Source organism: Emydura macquarii, unplaced genomic scaffold (genome assembly GCF_026122565.2).
Source record: "Emydura macquarii macquarii isolate MOO-44397 ecotype Brisbane River unplaced genomic scaffold, CSIRO-AGI_Emac_v2 contig_2531, whole genome shotgun sequence".
Classification (NCBI taxonomy): domain Eukaryota; kingdom Metazoa; phylum Chordata; order Testudines; family Chelidae; genus Emydura; species Emydura macquarii.
Genome location: NW_027132668.1, coordinates 7,276,860 through 7,295,846, shown reverse-complemented (window position 1 = coordinate 7,295,846; position 18,987 = coordinate 7,276,860). Strand labels below are relative to the sequence as shown.

Here is an 18,987-nt window from a genome sequence, read left to right as displayed (position 1 = left end):
TACAGTTATTTTTTACAATATTATCTGTAAATATGTTGACCAAAGAAATATTTTAAAATGTACACTTCAAAATGAGATGCTGAGGAGTGGTTTCCTGCATTGCAGTTTAAGGCTTTAATCCTGTGATAAGATCAGTGTGAGTAGACCCATGCACCTCTGCAGGGCACCACTGAAGTCAGTAGGGTACTGCAGGGCAAAAGAGCTCAGATGCACAAATCCGACTGTAGTGTCAAGGCCTGTGGCTACTCTTTGAGCGAAGACAGATTGTCTTTTTACAGACAGCAAGATCCGCAGGTGGGAACTCAGATTTGTCTGTTTTCTTTGTAGAAAACTTGGGCAGTTGTGGTGGTAACATATAATCATGCAGCCCTAGGTATAAAGTAAGTAGCATCTAATATTTGACAATTGGTTGCCATGCATTGTAGCATCATTCCATGGATAGAAAGTACTGAAAATACCTGAAACAAGGTTGCTGAGCTTGTTTAAAAGAACTTGTAGTCTGTACACCACTCACAGACTTATTTGATTAAGCCTACTGGTAAAGAAATACATTCAGTATATCAATAACAATTTCACTGTTTTATGCAGACTGCATGTCATATGAGATCTGTGAAACACATGCTTGTGCAACAGTTTCTGTTTTTGAACAAAATCTTCATTATGAATACCTTGAATATTTATATCTGTAAAAACTAGATTTACTGGACTATCTTCAAGTTTAGTTGGTTTCTAATGAATTGATCTGTAATTAAACTAATATAATGTGAAGCCTATATTTTGATAATTTAGAAGTACCAAATTGAAAACTAACTTAGAATTTATATATGCTATCTGAATCCAAAGGTTATATCTGGGCTAAAATTTAAAAAGTCAAAATGACGCTAAAGGTGATGGAGACGAGGGCTGTATGTTCTCTTTATGGTGCACAAAGAGGGCCTAAAAGCACTTCTGTATGCTTTTTCCTACCTGTTTTTTCTTTACATATCAGGAATATCTAGTATGATGTTTTATCCTTTCTCATTGGAATAATCATTGGAGATTTCCAATACACATTTGGAGCTTTAATTGAAGAAGTGGGAGAATTCAGTCTTTAACAAATAGATCTTGTTCAAGTTGTTTATGGACACTTTTTTGTTAACACTTACTTGGCTCAAATAATTTTTTTAAATAGTCTGAATAAAAATCAATCGCCCCAAATAATTTTTCACTAGCTTGGTATTTGATATCATCATACTGCTTGTTCTCCAGTTGTTCATTAAGTTTTTCAGCAAAGAGTATACAAAACTTGAAATTTCTAATAAAAAAAAAGAGGTAAAACATTGCCCATACATCCTTTTTGGATGGAGGCAGGAGAGCAGTAACCTTTCATTATCATAATGAAGAAACGACCTTGTTGATAGGCACATGATTATTTCAAAATAATATTTTATAATCCTGTAGGCATTTAAAGAACACATTGATAAGGTTGTAGGTGAAGTAAATGGCTTTTAAATGAATAATGTTCAACTCTAACTGGTAAAATATTCTATTATTACATGGAATGTTAAACAAACTGTTCTGATAATTTGTCTGAAAGAAGGAATATCTGTGTTATTCAGATCTAAGGCAGCAAGTACCAATACATTTTTATTGGAGATAGATGTTGCCACTGCTGCCCTGCTGGTTTGTCCATTGGCATAGCATACTACTCTATGGGAGTTCTGGTGCAGGAGAAAACACTTGATGATTTTCTCTTTACTTTAGTGTGCCTGGTAGAGTTGACTAGACAGTGCTCTGTATATGTAAAGTATCTGGGATGAGCATGACTTGAGTTGCTCTCTGCTTGAGCTTGAGTTACTTTTGGAGGATGCTGTCTGTTCCAGCAATAAGTCCTGAGACTATCAACTATCAGCTTCACAGAGTAGTTGTGGTAAAGGAGTGAGGTTTGGGAGAGTGGCCCAGTATAATGAGTTAATGAAATTCTTGCCACTCCTGTTCTTCATACCTGCTTAGACTAGACCAAGTGCTTGAGTCACTTGCAGGATTTTGAGTTTTGTATGTAGTCTTGAGGGAACTCAGGAGATTCTATGCTTATATGGCTGCTCCCTGCAAGAGAAGAAAATCATTGGTATTGACAATGTGTCCAGCAGAGAGATCTGTTATTGGCCACTGTACCACATGTATCTTGTGAAGATATTTTTATGTTCACTAGCATATTGTTGACTTAGAAATATTACTTGCTTTAATGCATAGCTATGTTTTCTTAGAAGTTTTCTTTAGTGGAAGAGAGTGGCAGGGGAGCAATTTAACTTATGAATGGGCTATGGCCAGTATAATCTTTGCTATTGCTGAACAGGGCAGAGTGATTTTAAGTGGAGACAAAAGTAAGTTTCAGAGCAATGAGTATAATTGTATTCAAAGCAATAAGCTTACCTTTCTACAGATCTAAACTATAAGTATAGCTGAGAATTGTTTCAAGAATAGTCTAAAAGACCAAAGTTCTAGGGGGCATCATGGTCCTAGGTTCTTAGTTAGAGAAATTTTGACTCATTTTTGTGATCTTCTAGAGGTTGAGCTTCAGGCAACCCAGCTATAAAAAAACTATGAAGTGTGAATTTGCTTTTTTTAAAAGTTGCTTTATTTGAGTTATCTTGATTAAAATAAATAAATTAGTCAGGAGACTGTACATGTGCAAGGAGATCTGACTGACAGTTTCTTATTGAGCTTGACTAACTCCTGATGTATGGGAATTTTAATTGCAGCCTGTCTGCACCAGCTGGAGCAGCTATGTTTGGAGAAGAATTTATGCCTGGAAAAAGGGCTGTTTGCACTGCTTCAGTCCCTGAAAATGCCACCAGGTGGAGGTAGTTTTAACTTACATTTGGGGGATGATTCAATATTTTGTGTGCTTTGACCAAGCCGCCCCTCAGGCCAACCCAGCCCATTCTCTGGACTTGTGAGAGGTGACTTCAGGCGCTTTGGTCAGAGCAGGGTGTGCATCCAACTTGCATCTTTTCCTTCCTCAGACAAACTTTCTGCTATCAGGGGCTACTAAATTTGATTCTGCTGCAGTAGTGGCAGGATAACAGCAACCTCCAACTCAACACAAACCCTACCAACACAATCCCTGCCAGGAGCACACTCCCTATCAACAAGCATATATTGGAGCTGGCAAAGGGACAAGGCTGTGTCCAGCTTGGCCATGATGTCAATAGCCAGGGCCGTCAAGATGAGACTGGCCTCATGGCTACCAGCATCTGGCACACCAAAAGAGGAACAGTGTACTGTAGAGGAACTAGCCTTTGAAGGAATGGAGGTTTTTAGCAACAGAAAGGATTCTATTCAGTTGAAGACTCAAAGGCCATTCTGCAGCCCTTGGGGAGCTACATATCTCCCTATTGGAAGCTATAAATACCAATCCCGTCAGAGGGAACAGTCTTAGTCACAGGATTGACAATCTGGATACTTGCCAAGAAAGACCCCAGTACTCCAGATGATGTCCATCATCTTCTGTCACCCTCTCAGAGGCCTCAGGGTTGAAGGGAGTGTTAGGAATTACATCAGAGCCAATCCAAAGCCTGTCACCACCTTGGGGAGCTGCTTTGTCCCTCTTCGCCAGTCTTGGTCTGTCATGAGTTGACAAATGGGTGCTAAACATCATTGCTACAGCCATCCATTTCCAACCCTCTTTAGGGACCTTTCTTATCAGAGTCTGTTACAGAAAAAAGTGGCCTTGTTGCTTTGTCTAAGAGCTGTAGAGGAGGTACCTCTGGAGTACAGGGGAAGAGTCTTCTGCACCTGATATTTCCTTTTTCTGAAGAAGAAGAAGAAAAGGGATTTTCATCCTATCCTAGATCTAAAGAGATTGAACAAATTCATATGCTACCTCAGATTCAGGATGTCTTACCTCTATCATTCCATATCCTCAGGCTCAGGACTGGTTCATGGCTTTTGACTTGTAGAGTGCGTACTTCCACTTAGCCATCCACCTAACTTACAGGAGGTACCTGAAATTCACAGTGGGGCCCAATCACTATCAGTACACGGTACTGTCCTTCAGATTGTAAGGCACCAAGAGTATTCACAGAATACTTACTAGTGCAGCCCATCTGAGAAGACACATGTTTACCCTTACTTCGAGGACTGACTGATCAGAGTTGGATCCCAGTAGAAAACGCAGAAAACTTGGAATTCTCTCTCTCTCTCTCTCTCTCTCTCTCTGTTGGTTCAGCGAGGCATCCTGGTGAGCTTTGGAAAATAATCCCTTATCCCATCACAGATGGTAAGAATTTATAAGAACTGTGATCGAGTCCAGGTCAGTGAGGGCATGCCAACCTGAGGACAGGTTTCTGTTGCTGTTAATCAAGATAAGTCCATGCTGTTGTAGTTGGGTTTGACTACCTGGGGCTTTTAGGCGATATGTCTAGGCATACATGTATGTGATGCCACTTGCCAGACTTCACTTGTAGTCCCTACAACTCAGCTCAGTTCACTCTTTTCCCTGAATGACACCAGATGACCAAATCCACCAGGTGAACAAGAGGGTCATAGTGCTATCTCATGTCATCATAGAACTGAGATCATGGCTAGAATCCGCAAACGTATGGTCAGAGACATACTGTTGATAGCCTTTCCCTGTCAATGAACTTAATTACAGACATGTCAGAGACAGATTGTTGGGGGCCCCCAGGGACTATTTACAGATGCAAAGGGAATTTGTTCTCCAGAAGATATGGGACTTCACATAAATATCCTGGGAGTATGAGCCATCAGTTTAGGCTGTATAAGATCTCTACCTGTTCTCCAGAATGCTATAGCACAGAACCTGACAAACAATATTTCTGTGATACATAAATAAATAAGCAAGGAGGCACTTGCTCATCACCCCTCTGTCTGGAAGCTTTCAAACTCTGGACATGGTGCCATCAGCATGGGATACCCAGGTGGCTCTTCATTGCCTGGAATTCAGCAACTATCTGGTGGACTTGAGCAGACAATCCAGTACAAGTCATTAGTGGTTGCTGTGAAGGTCCATCATATTCCTTTTTTAAAGGATTTCACTGATAGACCTGTTTGCCATCAAAGACAGATCTAAGTGTCAGAACTTTTGTTTTAGTTGGTCCATAAACCTGGGATTGTTACCAGAACCTTTCCTTCTGCAGTGGAATCAAAGCCTCCTATATTCTTTTCTGCTAATTCCGTTATTTCCCAGGATAGTAGTCAATATGAAGCAAGACAGAACCACAATCCTCTTCATAACTTCCAATTGATCAAAGCCGTTTCTGCTGACAGACTTGCTAACATGTTCATTGAGAAACCTGTTCAGTTCCCACACTATCTGGATCTGATTTCAAAACAGTGTGGGTAATACTCCATCCAGACCTGAAGTGGCACTGTGTCTGATGGCATATATGTTGCCTGGTTGAATACCAAGGACAGAAATTGCTTCCTGTAGATGTAAGAGATCCTGATATAGAGCAGGAAAACATCAACCAGAAAGACTTATCCATCAAATTGGAAAAGATTTTTGACAGCCCCTAATAGCCTGGACTCAATATAGGTTACCACACCGAAGATCTTTGACTACTTGTTGCATTTGAAACATTCAGCTCCATTAAAGTCTGCCTCACAGCAGTCTGATGCCCTTCTTGGCTTCATTCCGCTTTCTTCTAATAGATCATAGAGAAAAACACAATAGGAAAAGAATTGCTTTCTTCACTCTGTAGTCTACACTACCTCCTGTATACTTTTTCTCCCACCACAATCTCTCTCCTTGGTGTTGTGCTTTCTTCTAACTTATCCCATCAACTTTATCCTCTATCTCTTGCCCACTACTTCATATGTGGTTGGAAACTTACTAGCCACCTAGTAATAGCCAGAAGACTAAAACTAGTAGTAAAAAAAATTGATAGGAAAGTTGATGGAGCCTTAACTATCTGACCTTGCCCCTGAAGTTGGGAAAGTAGAAGGTGCTGCAATCCTTACCTGAGTAGTGTTCTTGAACCTTGCACGTGTGCGTGGATGTGTGCATCCTAGGAAGATGCAAGGATTGCATTTTTTTTAGATTAGCCTCACTAGTAGGTGTCGCATTTTTTAAATCCGACACCCTTTGGCTGCTAGAAAGGAGTAGTCTTTTTTTTTGTTTGTTTGTTTGTTTTTTGTTCTCCCCACCCATCCTAATACTGCTTGCTGCAGCAAGGGTAAGTAGGAGACTCTTCAGTTTTTCTACTCCTAACCAGCTTTCTGGCTACTGAGAAGGAGGGTGTTCTCACTGTTCAGCAATCATCAACCTCTGTTTGAGTTATCTTTCCTGATGAATGCAGTTTTATTGCTGAATAAAATGCAGTGTTCCCCTCCCAATGCATTCCAGTTAGTGTCTGTGGAATCATGAAAGATACCACACTTCATGCAGTTCCAAATGTTTGAATGGAAGAATTATCCAGTGGTTAGGGCATTAGTCTTAGACTTAAGTGCTGGGTTCAATTCCTTGCTTTGCTTCAGACTTCATGTGTGACATTAGACAAGTCACCTAGTATCTCAGTGCCTCAGTTCTCTATTTGTATAATGGATATAATAGTACTGCCTCACCTCACAGGGGTATTGTGAGGATAAGTACATCAGACCGTGAGGTGCCTTGATATTAAAATAATGGGGGCTATATGAATATGTAAGAAAATGTTGAACTAGCAGAAATCACTTAATGTCACTTTTCACTTTACTGATGTGGAGAATACTAATCTAAAAATGGTAATACAGAAAAGAGCTTAAAGCCTTTTAAAAATTTTATACTGTGACACTGTCTGGAATATAAGTGATCATTTATAATATTATTGATATCAGTATTGCAAAATTACAATGAATCTTACTAGATATGCTATGTCAGATACCATTGGAAAGGTTATAATTTGTGAAGTATGATAATATTGTTTGTGTGTGTGTCATTTTTTTGTATTACGATTTCTGAATATGTATAGTATATTTGTGTTTCAAACTTGTGCTGGGTTTCTGGGTGACACCCCTAGACAGGATGGCAGCAGCACTAAGCCTGCTTAATGGCCCATCAAGGGAACTAAAATGTACAATGAATCCACTGAAAGAGCCCAGGGGCTATACCTTCTGAGTCACCAGGACATGCCTATGGACAGGGGACTCTGAGGCTTTTCCATACCATGTGCTGTTGGGTTGTGTTTGGTACAAAAAGTACAAGCCTCATGGCAGAAACTATAAAATGCAGTTGCACCATCTCCATCTGGTCTTCGTTCCTGCTTCCTACCTCTCAATCAACTCATCTACAACCGAAGCTGTGAAACAAAGGACTGAGACCCATCCAGGTACTGGATGTACATCAGAGGAACTGTACAAGCCTGCAAACTCTACAATTCTGCCGAGAATGATACATATGTACTTTAAAGTCATTTGTATGTATCTGATTGCTTTGACCATTTAACATCTCTCTTATCATGTGTTTCTTTCCTTTTATATAATAAACCCTTAGTTTTAGTTACTAAAGGATTGGCTGGCAGTGGTATTTTGGGTGAGATCCAAAGTTATATTGTTCTGGCAATGTGACTGACCCTTTGGGGGTCAGGAGAACATTTTGGTAAAGGGAATAGGATTTAAATAAGTTATCTTTTACTGGACCCAGTTGCTGAATGGGAGCCAGAGACTGAAGTGCATTAAAGGCGGCTGTGTATTTCTTGTTGTAACTTCTTGATAACCAATGTAGGAAATCAGGACAATGTTTCTGACTTGTCGGGGAATCTAACTTCACTGTTACCCACTGTTTGTGGCTGGTTGAGAAGTCTGACTTCAGTGTCACCCACCAGTTCTGGGAGAATCTGCTCTCCTTTGGCAGCCTGCCCTGACCTTGGCATTTTCAGGTGGGCTACCCTAGGCACAGACAGGTCACACATACCAATTACATTTATTATGATACTTACTTGAATTTGTAGTGCCGATTGTCAGCAAAGTGTATTTAAATGTTAATATGTAATACTATTTGGTTTACCACTAGAACTGCCATTTTAAAGGCACAGATAAGTTTGCTATGCAAAATTGAACCTACTCTATATACTACTAAAAATAAAACAAAAACTTATTTTTTTGTAGAATACCAGAATGAGGGAGGCAATATAGAGACAATCCAAGCTTTTCTTCCTAGTGACCCCCCCTTTACCACAAACCCAAGAGACTAAGTTTATTTGCATATCACATTGCTCTTATCTGTATTTTTTTAAATGTCTGTCCCTGCCTTCCTTGCATGTACCTGCCAGCTAGTCGCACGTGTGGTCAACTGCTGTGTGATAGACCACATCGTGCTACTAGCAGGAGCAGGCTAGTAAAAGCTCTGGAAGCTAGGAATAAGGCAGTGGAACTCTCATCTTTAAGTGGTAAATTTGAGTCCCTACTGTGACATATCCAGAGTATAATCCAGACTAATGAGTACCTGTGTCACCACTACCTTCTACCCTGGGGTGCCTTTTACACTTCTTTGCTGCTGTAGCTTCCAGTCTGGACTACTCACAAACAGCCTCCAGCATGCAAGTCACTCCTAGCTCTGTGTGTTTGTGCTGCAGTCAGTCAACCATTCCTTGGCTATTACCAGCTGGTTTATATTGTAGGGTGACCCATATCTTCCGTCCTAGATTCCCCTCTGTCCCCCTGTAATGTATGTCCTGTACTGTCCAGCCCTCTCCTGGACAATATAAACTTATATAAAGTCTGTCACTTTATTAATAGAATTGATATGCAAACATCTTGTTACCTCAAATGAAGTTTTCCAGACACTTTGATTTAAACACACTGGATTAGATAAAACTAAAACAAGTTTAACAACTACAAAAAGAGATTTTTAAGTGAATATAAGTAATGAGTCATAAAAGTCAGAAATGGTTACAAGAAAAATAGGCACCAGTGACGTATTTAATTTAACAAATTGTGTTACATTCAAAGCAGTGGGGTTTTTTTTATTTATTTATTTATTTTTTTCTTTCCACATGCTCTCAGCAGTCTTACTGACCAGACTTCTTAAGTCAGGACCCCTTCTCCAGTTCAGTGGCTACTTCCTTAGTTCCTTCTGGTGTAGTGAATCGATGGACAGAGAGAGAAAGAGGAGGGGGATGGTTAGGGTGTTTATCCCTCCTTTTATAGTGTCAGTCTCCTTGGAAAACCTTTCTAGCTGAGATTTTGGAGACAAAAAGTCTATGGAGAAGAATGTTCCCTGCTGCTTTTGCTTGCATGCTTGAGGCTTCTTTGTCTACCCTTCCTGCTTCATGATTCTGTTTACTGCTTAAATGCAAATTAAGCAGAGCACACTTTCCTTTGTTTGAGACAGACCTGTTTGCCAACTTCTGCTGTGGTTTGGAATGTGTTAATAATATTATACAGGGAAATCTTATAAATCTTACAAATCTTTCAGTGTTGCCACACACATTTTATGAGGATAATATTGACCAGCAAATTGAGTTTTCAGATGAAACCTCACAAGGCATTTTTTGTACAAAGGTTATTACAACAGTGTGGACACGGGTACAGTCTGTTACGCCTACCTTAGAGTGAAGTCAGCTTTTTTTTGTTTTGATTTGTGCTGGTAAGTTGCTTAGGAAAGATATCTGGAAAGATACTAGAGCAAATTATCAAACAGTTTGTAACCGCCTGGAGCATAATAGGGTTATAAGGAATAGTCAGCGTGGATTTGTCAAGAACAAATTATGCCAAACCAACTTGATTTCCCGCTTTGGTAGAATTCTTGATCTAGTGGATGTGGGGGAAGCAAGTAGATGTGATGTACCTTGATTTTAGTAAGGCTCTTGATACAGTTCTATCTGACAGTCTTATAAGCAAATGAGGGAAATGTGGTCTACATGAAATTACTATAAGGTGGGTGCATGCTTGGTTGAAAGACCATATTCAAAGAATAGTTATCAATGGTTTGCTGTTAGATTGGGAAGGTGTATCTAGTAGGGTCCTGCAGGGGTCAGTACTGGGTCTGATATTGTTCAATATTTTTATTAATGGCTTTGATAATGGAGTAGAGAATATGCTTATAAAATTTGCAGATGACACCAACTTGGGAGGGGTGGGTTGCAAGCACTTTGGAGGATAGACTTAAAATTCAAAATGACCTTGAAAAATTGGAGAATTGATCTGAATTTAATAAGATGAAATTCAATAAAGATAAGTGTAAAGTACTTCACTTAAGAAGGAGAAATCAAACGCACAACTACAAAAATGGGGAATAACTGTCTAGGCGATAATACTGTTCAGAAAGGATCTGGGAGTTGCAGTGGATCACAAACTGAATGAGTCGTCAGTGTGAAGTAGCTGCAAAAAAGACTTATTATTCTTGGGTATATTAACTGGAGCATTTGTATGTAAAACACAGGAAGTAATTGTCCTGCTTTACTCGGCACTGGGGAAGTCCCAGCTGGAGTACTGTGTCCAATTCTGCACCACAGTTTAGGAAAGGTATGTACAAATTGGAAAGAGTCCAGAGGAGAGCAACAAAAATAATAAAAGGTTTAGAAAACCTGACTGACGGGGTGTACTTGCCCCACATTAGAGATGAAGGGGTTAAGCGAATAATCTTGGCAGCAGAAGCCACACCCCTTCGCTCCGGCTGGGCACGTTCCAACTGCTGCTGCAGTGTAAAAGGGAGCAACCCAGTGTACTCAGGATGGGATGCCGAGTAGGAAGGACAGATAGTGGAGTCTCCAGCCAGGGACAACCCAGAAGCCTTTCTGGTGACTTTTGGGAGGGTAGCCACCGCTGCTCAGTGGCTGCCCGAACTTTGGGCCAACCTCATGTCTCCCTACCTGATGGGGTCAGCCCAGCTTGCATACTGGAACTTAGACCTGTGGGAGGCCCTTGAGTGGGGAAAGGTGAGGGCTGCGATCTTGAATCAGGCAGGCATCAGTCCTGAGTCCTACCACCAGGATTTTTGCAGAGAACAGTATCCCCTGGGGAAAGGCCAGGGGTGGTAGCCCAATCTTTGGGATTGGAGCCAGAAGAATGATCGGGGGCCCAAGTCACCAAGGCAGTAGTCCTCTAACAGTTCAACCAGATACTCCCTGGTGCGGGAAGAGGATAGGTTCACCGACATCGGTTGGTGACTCTTGCCCATGCCGTCACATTAATGGAGGATTACTTGGCGGCAGAGACCCCGGAGCCACGGCCCTGTAAGTTGGACACCCCGAGGGGGAAGGCATCAGCAGCTTAAGGGAGCCCTTGGTGATGGGCCTAGGAGAGCACGACAATGTCCCGGCCCTTAGTTGGAACCCCGAAGAGAGGGGCTCAATTAGCTGACAACCACCTCAGAGAGAGGGGTTCCCATGTGGTGGGGGAGAACCTCCCCACAGAACATCTGCTGGGGGAAGCAGGGACCAATCCTGTGAATGTGTACAGGAAGAACATTTTTTTTGCTGCGACTGTCCGTATATGAATAGCAGTTTTAGCTAGGTGCTGTTAGCCAGCCCCTGGGCACGGAAAAATGGCCCCAAGAAACTCATGGCCCCCATAAGAGTAAACAGGGCCCAAACGCAAGCTCTGGTGGACACCAGATGCAGCCAGACTCTCGTCCACGATGGCGTGATTCCCAACCCCGAATTGATGGGGGCAGGGATACGGTTGCAGTGCGTCCACAGGGACTTCTGGCACGATCATCTGACTGAGGATTGAAATGGAGATTACTCCCCACGCCATGGACCTCAAGATTGGTGTCTCCTACAGACTAGCCTACCCCATGATCCTGGGACGTGATTGATTCTGGTTCAAAGAGCTCCGAAGGAGCTGAAACCTGAGGGGGGAAAGGAAGGGACCCCATGGAAAGTGCTGCTTGAGGGCTGGCAGGACCAGACCTGGGGGAGGGCCCTTCCAGCCCCCCTTCTACTGCAGAGGAGCCCCCGCCCTGGGTAGAGAGCCCTGTGGAGGACCCTAGATGGAATTTGGGGACGATGGTGACTTTGTCCGTAAACAGAGGGAGGACTCTACCCTCAACCATGCCAGAGACTAAGCAACAACCCCAGCCGAGGGATGGGAGATGGTGCCTGGCTCCGCTGGGTCCCCACTTTGAAATCCAGGGAGACCACCTCTATCATGTGGTCAGATGCAGGAGGACCTCCTACAATTGCTGGTTCTGCGAAGTCTATGATATGGGCTCCTGTACTTGGCTCACATGGTGTCTTGGGTAGGACACCTCAGGAGGGAAAAGACCCTCCAGAGGGTGTTCCAGCAGTTCTTCTGGCCAGGCATCCACCAAGAAGTTAAGAACTATTGCGCCTCTTGTCCTGAGTGCCAAAAGACTGGGCCAAAGAGGGTACCCAAAATACCCCTTATCCCCCTGCCTGTGGTGGGAATCCCCTTTGAGCACATCATCCTAGACCTCGTGGGGCCACTAGAAAAGAGCAGGGTGGGAAACTGCTATATCCTGGTGATCATCAATTAAGCCACCCGATACCCCAAGTCCGTGCCCTTGGGAACAACTGTGGCCCCTGAAATCACCGCCAAACTAGTGAAGGTCTTTGCCAGTGCAGGGATTCCCCGAGAGATCTTAATTGATCAAAGCACCAATGTTATGTCCTGCTTTATGGCTGAGCTATGTTGCTTGTTATATCTGGGTGCTCCAGATCTCGATCTACCACCTCCAAACTGACAGGCTGGTGGAGCGTTTCAACCAAACGCTGAAAACAGTGTTATGCAAGTTTGTGGAGGATGACCCACGGTATTGGGATGCTTTGCTTCCAGCCTGCTGTTTACCATACAGGAAGCCCCCCCAGACATTGACAGGCTTATCCCCGTTTGAACTCCTCTACGGTAGGCAACCCTGAGGTATCCTTGACCTCTTGTGAGATAAGTGAGAGGAGCAGAAGATCCAGGTTATAAGCACAGTCCACTATGTGCCGCAGCTGTGCGAGCGGCTCTATGCCCTGGGAACTTTTGCACAGCAGAACCACTTGCAGGCACAACACACCCAAGAACAGCAGTATTACAAAGTGGCCAGGCTCCACAGTTTTGAGCCAGGAGACTGCATCCTACTCCTACTACCTTCCATGGAATCCAAGCTGGTGGCCAAATGGCAAGGGCCCTTCAAGGTCACGAGACAGATGGGACCCATGGACTACGAGGTCTGACTACCAGGGCGGAGAAGGGAGACCCACATATACCACATTAACCTGGAGGTTAATGGATTTGAAGGCCAGGGAGGGCCTGTTCATCACCCTCTTCTTCCTGGAACCCAAGCTGGGGCGTTGGTCAATGAGCCCCTAGCATCAGGGCTGGCAGTGATGGGACCCGAGCTGAGCCATGAACAGTGAGAGCAACTGCAACAAGTTCTGCAGACCTTCCCGGGCACCCTGTTGGCTCGCTTCACGCAGACTGAGATCATGAACCACCATATCTCCACCCTACCAGGCCAGAAGGTCCGAGTTACCCACCAGCCCTTCCCAAGGAAGATGTGGGAGGCGGTTCAGAAGGACCTGGACACCATGTTGGAGCTAGGGGTAGTGGAAGTCATGGAGCAAATGGTGGAGCCCGATTGTCCTGGTCCCGAAGCTAGGTGGGACCACCTATTTTTGCATTGACTTTTGGAAGATCAATACCATCTCACACTTCGACGCTTACCCAATGCCCTGGGTGGAAGACCTCTTTGACCAGCTAGGAGGGACCAGGTTCCTATCTACACTCGATTTAACGCCAAACTCATGGCCAAAGATGGCCTTCCCTACACCATTTGACCTCTCAGTTCATGATGAGTTCAGTGTCCCGGACTACATGGGACTGCCGCCACCTTTCAGTATAAAATGAATGAAGATTTCGATCCTAGCATCCGACTAATATGCAGCTGCATACATTGATGACATCATGATATACAGTGCCAATTGGGAAGACTATCTCCAACATATTGCCTGAAGGAGGAAGGGCTCACAGCGAACCTGACCAAGTGTCGCTTTGGCCAGCAGGAGGTGACATACCTGGGGTACACAGTGGGAAGCGGGGAGTTGAAGCCCCTGGTAGATAAAGTACACGCCCTTAGGGATTGGCCCGCCCCCAAGACAAAGAGACATCTGAGGCAATTCCTGGGATTAGCAAGATACTACTGCTGGTTCGTTCCCGACTTCTCAACATTAGCAGCCCCACATCAGACCTGACCAAAAATTCCCAGCCCCAAAAGGTCTGGTGGTCTGATGAATGTGAACTAGCCTTCCAGACACAGAAGGCCCAGCTAGCGCAAGAGCTGGTTCTGGTACACCCTAACTTCACGAGGCCCTTTATCCTACAAAGAGACGCTGGGCTCACGGAAGCCTCGTCCCAAGAGACAGATGGAGAGGAACACCCAGTCCCCTAGCTGAACCAGAAGCTGTTCCGCCCCCAGGAGACCTGATGTTCGATCATTGAAAAGGAGGTGCTGGCCATGAAGTGGGTTGTGGATGCCCTGCGTTACTACTTGCTCGCGAACCCCTTCCAGCTATTTACAGACTATGCACTCTGTATCATGAGTAGCTATCCCACAATGCAACTAGCCACGGGCATTTGGGGAAGGGCTTGCACAATGCCTCATGGGACCAAAACATTATCACAGGAGGGAATGGAAATATGGTTTAGGACTCTCATGATGCATTTTCTCCCTTCCTACCCTGATATCAATGGGAAACAACCCATATTTTTTCATGCCTTTTTTCAAAAATCTTTCTTAGCCATGCGTATGCCATAGCCTGAGAAGCATGGAGCCTGATCAGCTGTGCACTCTGTAATACTCATAGCAAAACACCTTGTACCTTATCTTGCAGTATTTCTAGAGCTGAGACAGGAGCTGCTGTGCGGAACATTACCATGTCATTAAAGCCATAGAATGAAACAATTCCTGATTGCCGCTGGCAGTCTTGCAGCTGAACATGGTAGAGCACTATTTCTGGTCCTGGGAAAATAAGCACTGACTAAAAGGATCACATTGATATTCAACACTGAGATGATGAGCTGTGGCTGCAGAACTTTTCAATACAGAAGGCCACTTTCCAAGAACTTTGTGTAGAGCTTTCCCAGCCCTGAAGCACGGCAAAACTAAAATCAGACCTGCTCGGGCAGTGGAGAAGCAAATGACGATCGCCCTTTGGAAGCTTGTAATGCTAGACTGCTACTGGTCAGTGGGGAATCAATTTGGAAGTGGTAAATACAGAGTGGGAGCTGTTGTGATTCAACTATGCATAGCTATTAATCGACTTCTGCTAAGAAGGGCATTGACTCTGGGCAATGTTCAGGACATAGTGGATGGTTTTGCCGGTATGTGGTTCCCTAATTGTGGTGAGGCAACATATGTCATGCATATCCCTATCTTGGCACCAGATCACCTTGCCAAAAATACATAAACTGAAAGGCATACTTCTCAATGGTGGTGCAAGTGCTGGTAGATCAGAGGGGTCGTTTCACCGACATCAACGTGGGATGCTCAGAAAAGTGCACAATGCACTCATCTTAGTTCTCTGAAAACTTCCACACAGTGTGCAGCAGCAGTCAAAAAGCTTACATAATGTTGGGAATAGGAAAGGGATAGATAATGAGAGAAAATATATTGCCTCTTTATATATCCATGGTACTCCCACATTTTGAATATTGTGTGCAGATATGGCTGCCCCATCTCACAAAAGATGTATCGGAATTGGAAAAGGTACAGAAAAGACAACAAAATGATTAGAAGTATGGAGCAGCTTCCATGTGAGGAGAGATTAATAAGACTGGGACTTTTCAGCTTGGAAAAGAAATGACTTAAGGGGGTGGAATAGAACAGAGGTCTATAAAATCATGACTGGTGTGGAGAAGGTAAATAAGAAAGTGTTATTTACTCCTCATAACACAAGAACTAAGGGTCAGCATATGAAATTAGTGGGCAGCAGGTTAAAAACGAACAAAAGGAAATGTTTCTTCACACAATGCACAGTCAACCTGCAGAACTCTACCAGAGGATGTTGTGAAGACCAAGATTCATAACAGGGTGAAAAAAAAGAACTAGATAAGTTCATGGAGAATAGGTCCGTCAATAGCTACTAGCCAGTATGTGGACAGAGATGCAAAAAAAAAAAAAAAATTTAGGAACACAGGTCAGTTAAGAAATCTGCAGTCAGGGAATTTCTTTCCAGATTGCAAAATAACCATTGAGGATGTTGAAATGCCAAAAATGATCCTGGGAGAACAAGCCTACCCCTTGCTCCCAAGGCTCATGAGGTCATAAACCTGGACAGCAGTTCAACAATAGCCAGAGAAAGTGCAGAATGGTGGTGGAATGCGCCTTTGGACATCTAAAATGTTGCTGTCGCAGTTTACTTACTAGGTTAGATCTCAGTGAAAGCAGTATCTACATTGTTATCACTGCCTGTTGTATGCTGCATAATATCTGTGAGGGAGAGAAGTTTCTGCAGGGTAGGTGTGGAAGTGGATAGGTTGGTAGCTAATTTTGAGCAGCCAGGTTACCAGGGCAATAAAAAGAGCCCAGCAAGGAGCTCTGTAATTCCAGGAGGCTTTGAAAACCCGTTTCAGTAATGAGGCACAGTAACGTGCTTTGATTAACTGTGTTGTTCCTTCTATGCCTTCCCTTCTATTACATCAGTTTCCTTGTACCTTCTCTTCCCACCCAAAAACATTGACTTTTATTGCACAAAGATAAAGAATCTGAAAGAACAGGAAAATTTAACCTTGAGCAATCTGTGTGGTAAAATTAGGAGGGGAGAAACAAATGCAGGTTGTCTGTGAAAGCACAGAAGTCTTGCCAATCAAAGGTCTTCAAATGGTCTCCTTCTGTTCTTAATATTCTCCCCTGGTGTTGAGTGGAAGGGATACTGCATGTTCCCCCTTCCAGCCTCCTGGAATATTTGGGGGAAAGGGATTGGGAACAAAGTGGTGTTTGCAGGCTGTTCTGCAAGGACTGCAGAAGGGCTCTAGCCTCAAGCTACTTTTCTTGAAATTCAACCGGAAGCCTCAACATGTGTGATTGTCCTTCATAATCTGCAGCATCTCATCCTGCATGGCACGCTCATGCTCCTGGGATGCTCTTCTGCTGTCCATGTCTTTGTCCAGTTTTACAGACAATGAAAAACTCATTCAAAGAAAAAAACCAGGCTCTTAGCACCATGTCAGCTTTCCCATAGGCATTCATTATCTCATTGAACATGTCATCACTCATTCTTTTTTTCTCGCCTTCTAATCTGTGAAAACCTCTCCGTTGGTGTTGAGGATGCACTGAAGGCCAAGCTTTTCACTCTAAGGCATGCAAAGCACAAGGCAACTATTGTCCGTGCATACCCTGGGTCTAGTGCAAGGTTACTATTTAAAAAGCGTTCCCCTTATTACACTCGAGTGCAAGCCAGAACATAATCAATGCATAATCAATCAGCTATTCAATGAACAAGTTTGCTGTTCCAGCCATGGTGAGTGTGGCCCAGCGGCATGGGCGACGAGATTTGTGCTGCAACGTGTGGGGAAACCTGCATTGGGAGCATAGGTGGACAATGTCTGTGCGCCTCCCTCTCTCCTTCCCTCCCCTCCTCCCCCGCCCTCTCCCCCCCCCCAAAAAAAAAAAGAGAGAGAGAGAGAGAAAAGGTAACATGAATATTGCTGTGAGACCAGGGACCAGCGTTGAGCCTCCCAAATAGTGGCTTTTGTCCAAGGCAGCTTTGGAAAGGAGTTTGTGGTCACAAGAAGTCCTCTCCCCTCTTCCCTTAATGCTGCTGGTAGTAGTTGCCCTGGACTTGCAGATTCTGAGGTCAGTGCTGATCCCTGCCAATCAAACCACCGGCATGTTAGGGAAACTGGTTGAGAGATCCGGAAATCACTATGGGAGGTGAGGGGATCACATGCTCTAGTGTTTGCAGTACAAGCACTTGTAATGAAAGCTTTCACAATCTCCCCTAGGTGGCCCTATGTGATATTAGTATGCTGAGGGTAACATAGGTGGCAGGGAAACGGATGTCGCAGACTTGGTACAGACCTGGTCCTTATACAGCTATGCTGTGTACTGCAATGATGTCAGCACTGCAGTGGTGTGGAAAAGTGTCCTGCCATAATGGAAGAAATAAGACAGCCCATCCAGAAAGCTTCTGCAAAGAATTCCCAACTACCTACAAGAAAATTTCCTGGAGATCTCCATGGAGGATTCCCAGGCCATCCCTCTGCACATAAACAGACTTTTCCGTGTGGCACCTTCTGCGTAGCTGGAGCGGCCAGTGGGAAGCAGATGTCCAGAGCACCCCACTTTTTTCTTCTTATTACATATAAAATATAAGAGCATGTAACCCCTACATACTGTGGAATTGTAATTGCATACTCACCAGCGGTGCGTTCCTTGGCCTCATGCTCAACCACCATGCTGTCTTGCGACAGGATGGACTGCTCCGGGGTTAAAAATAGCTTCTGGCTCTTGGGGAAAAATGGATTCCCCGCTCGCCTGTCTCCCATTCTCCTCCTTTTCATTGTCCAGGATGTCCTCATTGTTGCCTGCAGTGGCCCGGGACTCAGACTCCTGGGACGTATCCACACTGCGTTTGGGGGTAGTGATATGACTGCCACTGAGAATCATGTGCAGCTCATGTAGAAGGAGTGTGTCTGTGGTGCAGAATCAGAATGACTATTCGCCTCCCTTGTCTTCTGGTACACCTACTGAAGTTCTTTGGTGTTTTTTTTTTTACGTGGCACTGCTGCGGTTCCTGGTGTAGCCCTCGTACACCATGACCTGCAGGACCTTTTTGTAGATGTCTACATTTGTTCAGCTGGATTGGAGTTGTGCCTGCACAGACTCTTCTCCCCATAGACTGATAAGATCTGCCATTTCCTGCGTACTCCAGGCTGGAACATATTTGGGGCATTGAGTTGCCATGTTCAGCTGGGCTGATGAGCTCCCCAAGCTGATCAAACAGGAAGTGGGAATTCAAAATTTCCCAGGACTTTAAGAGGGGAGGGCTGTTTCCTGTTTTTCTGGTTGCTGTGCAGCGGAGTTGAAAACGATCTCTAGAGCGGTCACATCAGAGC

The 18,987-nt window shown here is 44.0% G+C and overlaps 1 protein-coding gene across 4 annotated transcripts in view; it reads left to right on the top strand.

The window, feature by feature from the left end:
• TFDP1 (transcription factor Dp-1) overlaps nucleotides 1–18,987 on the top strand; it is a 105,464-nt gene that overhangs the window by 5,704 nt on the left and 80,773 nt on the right. The window lies entirely within an intron of this gene.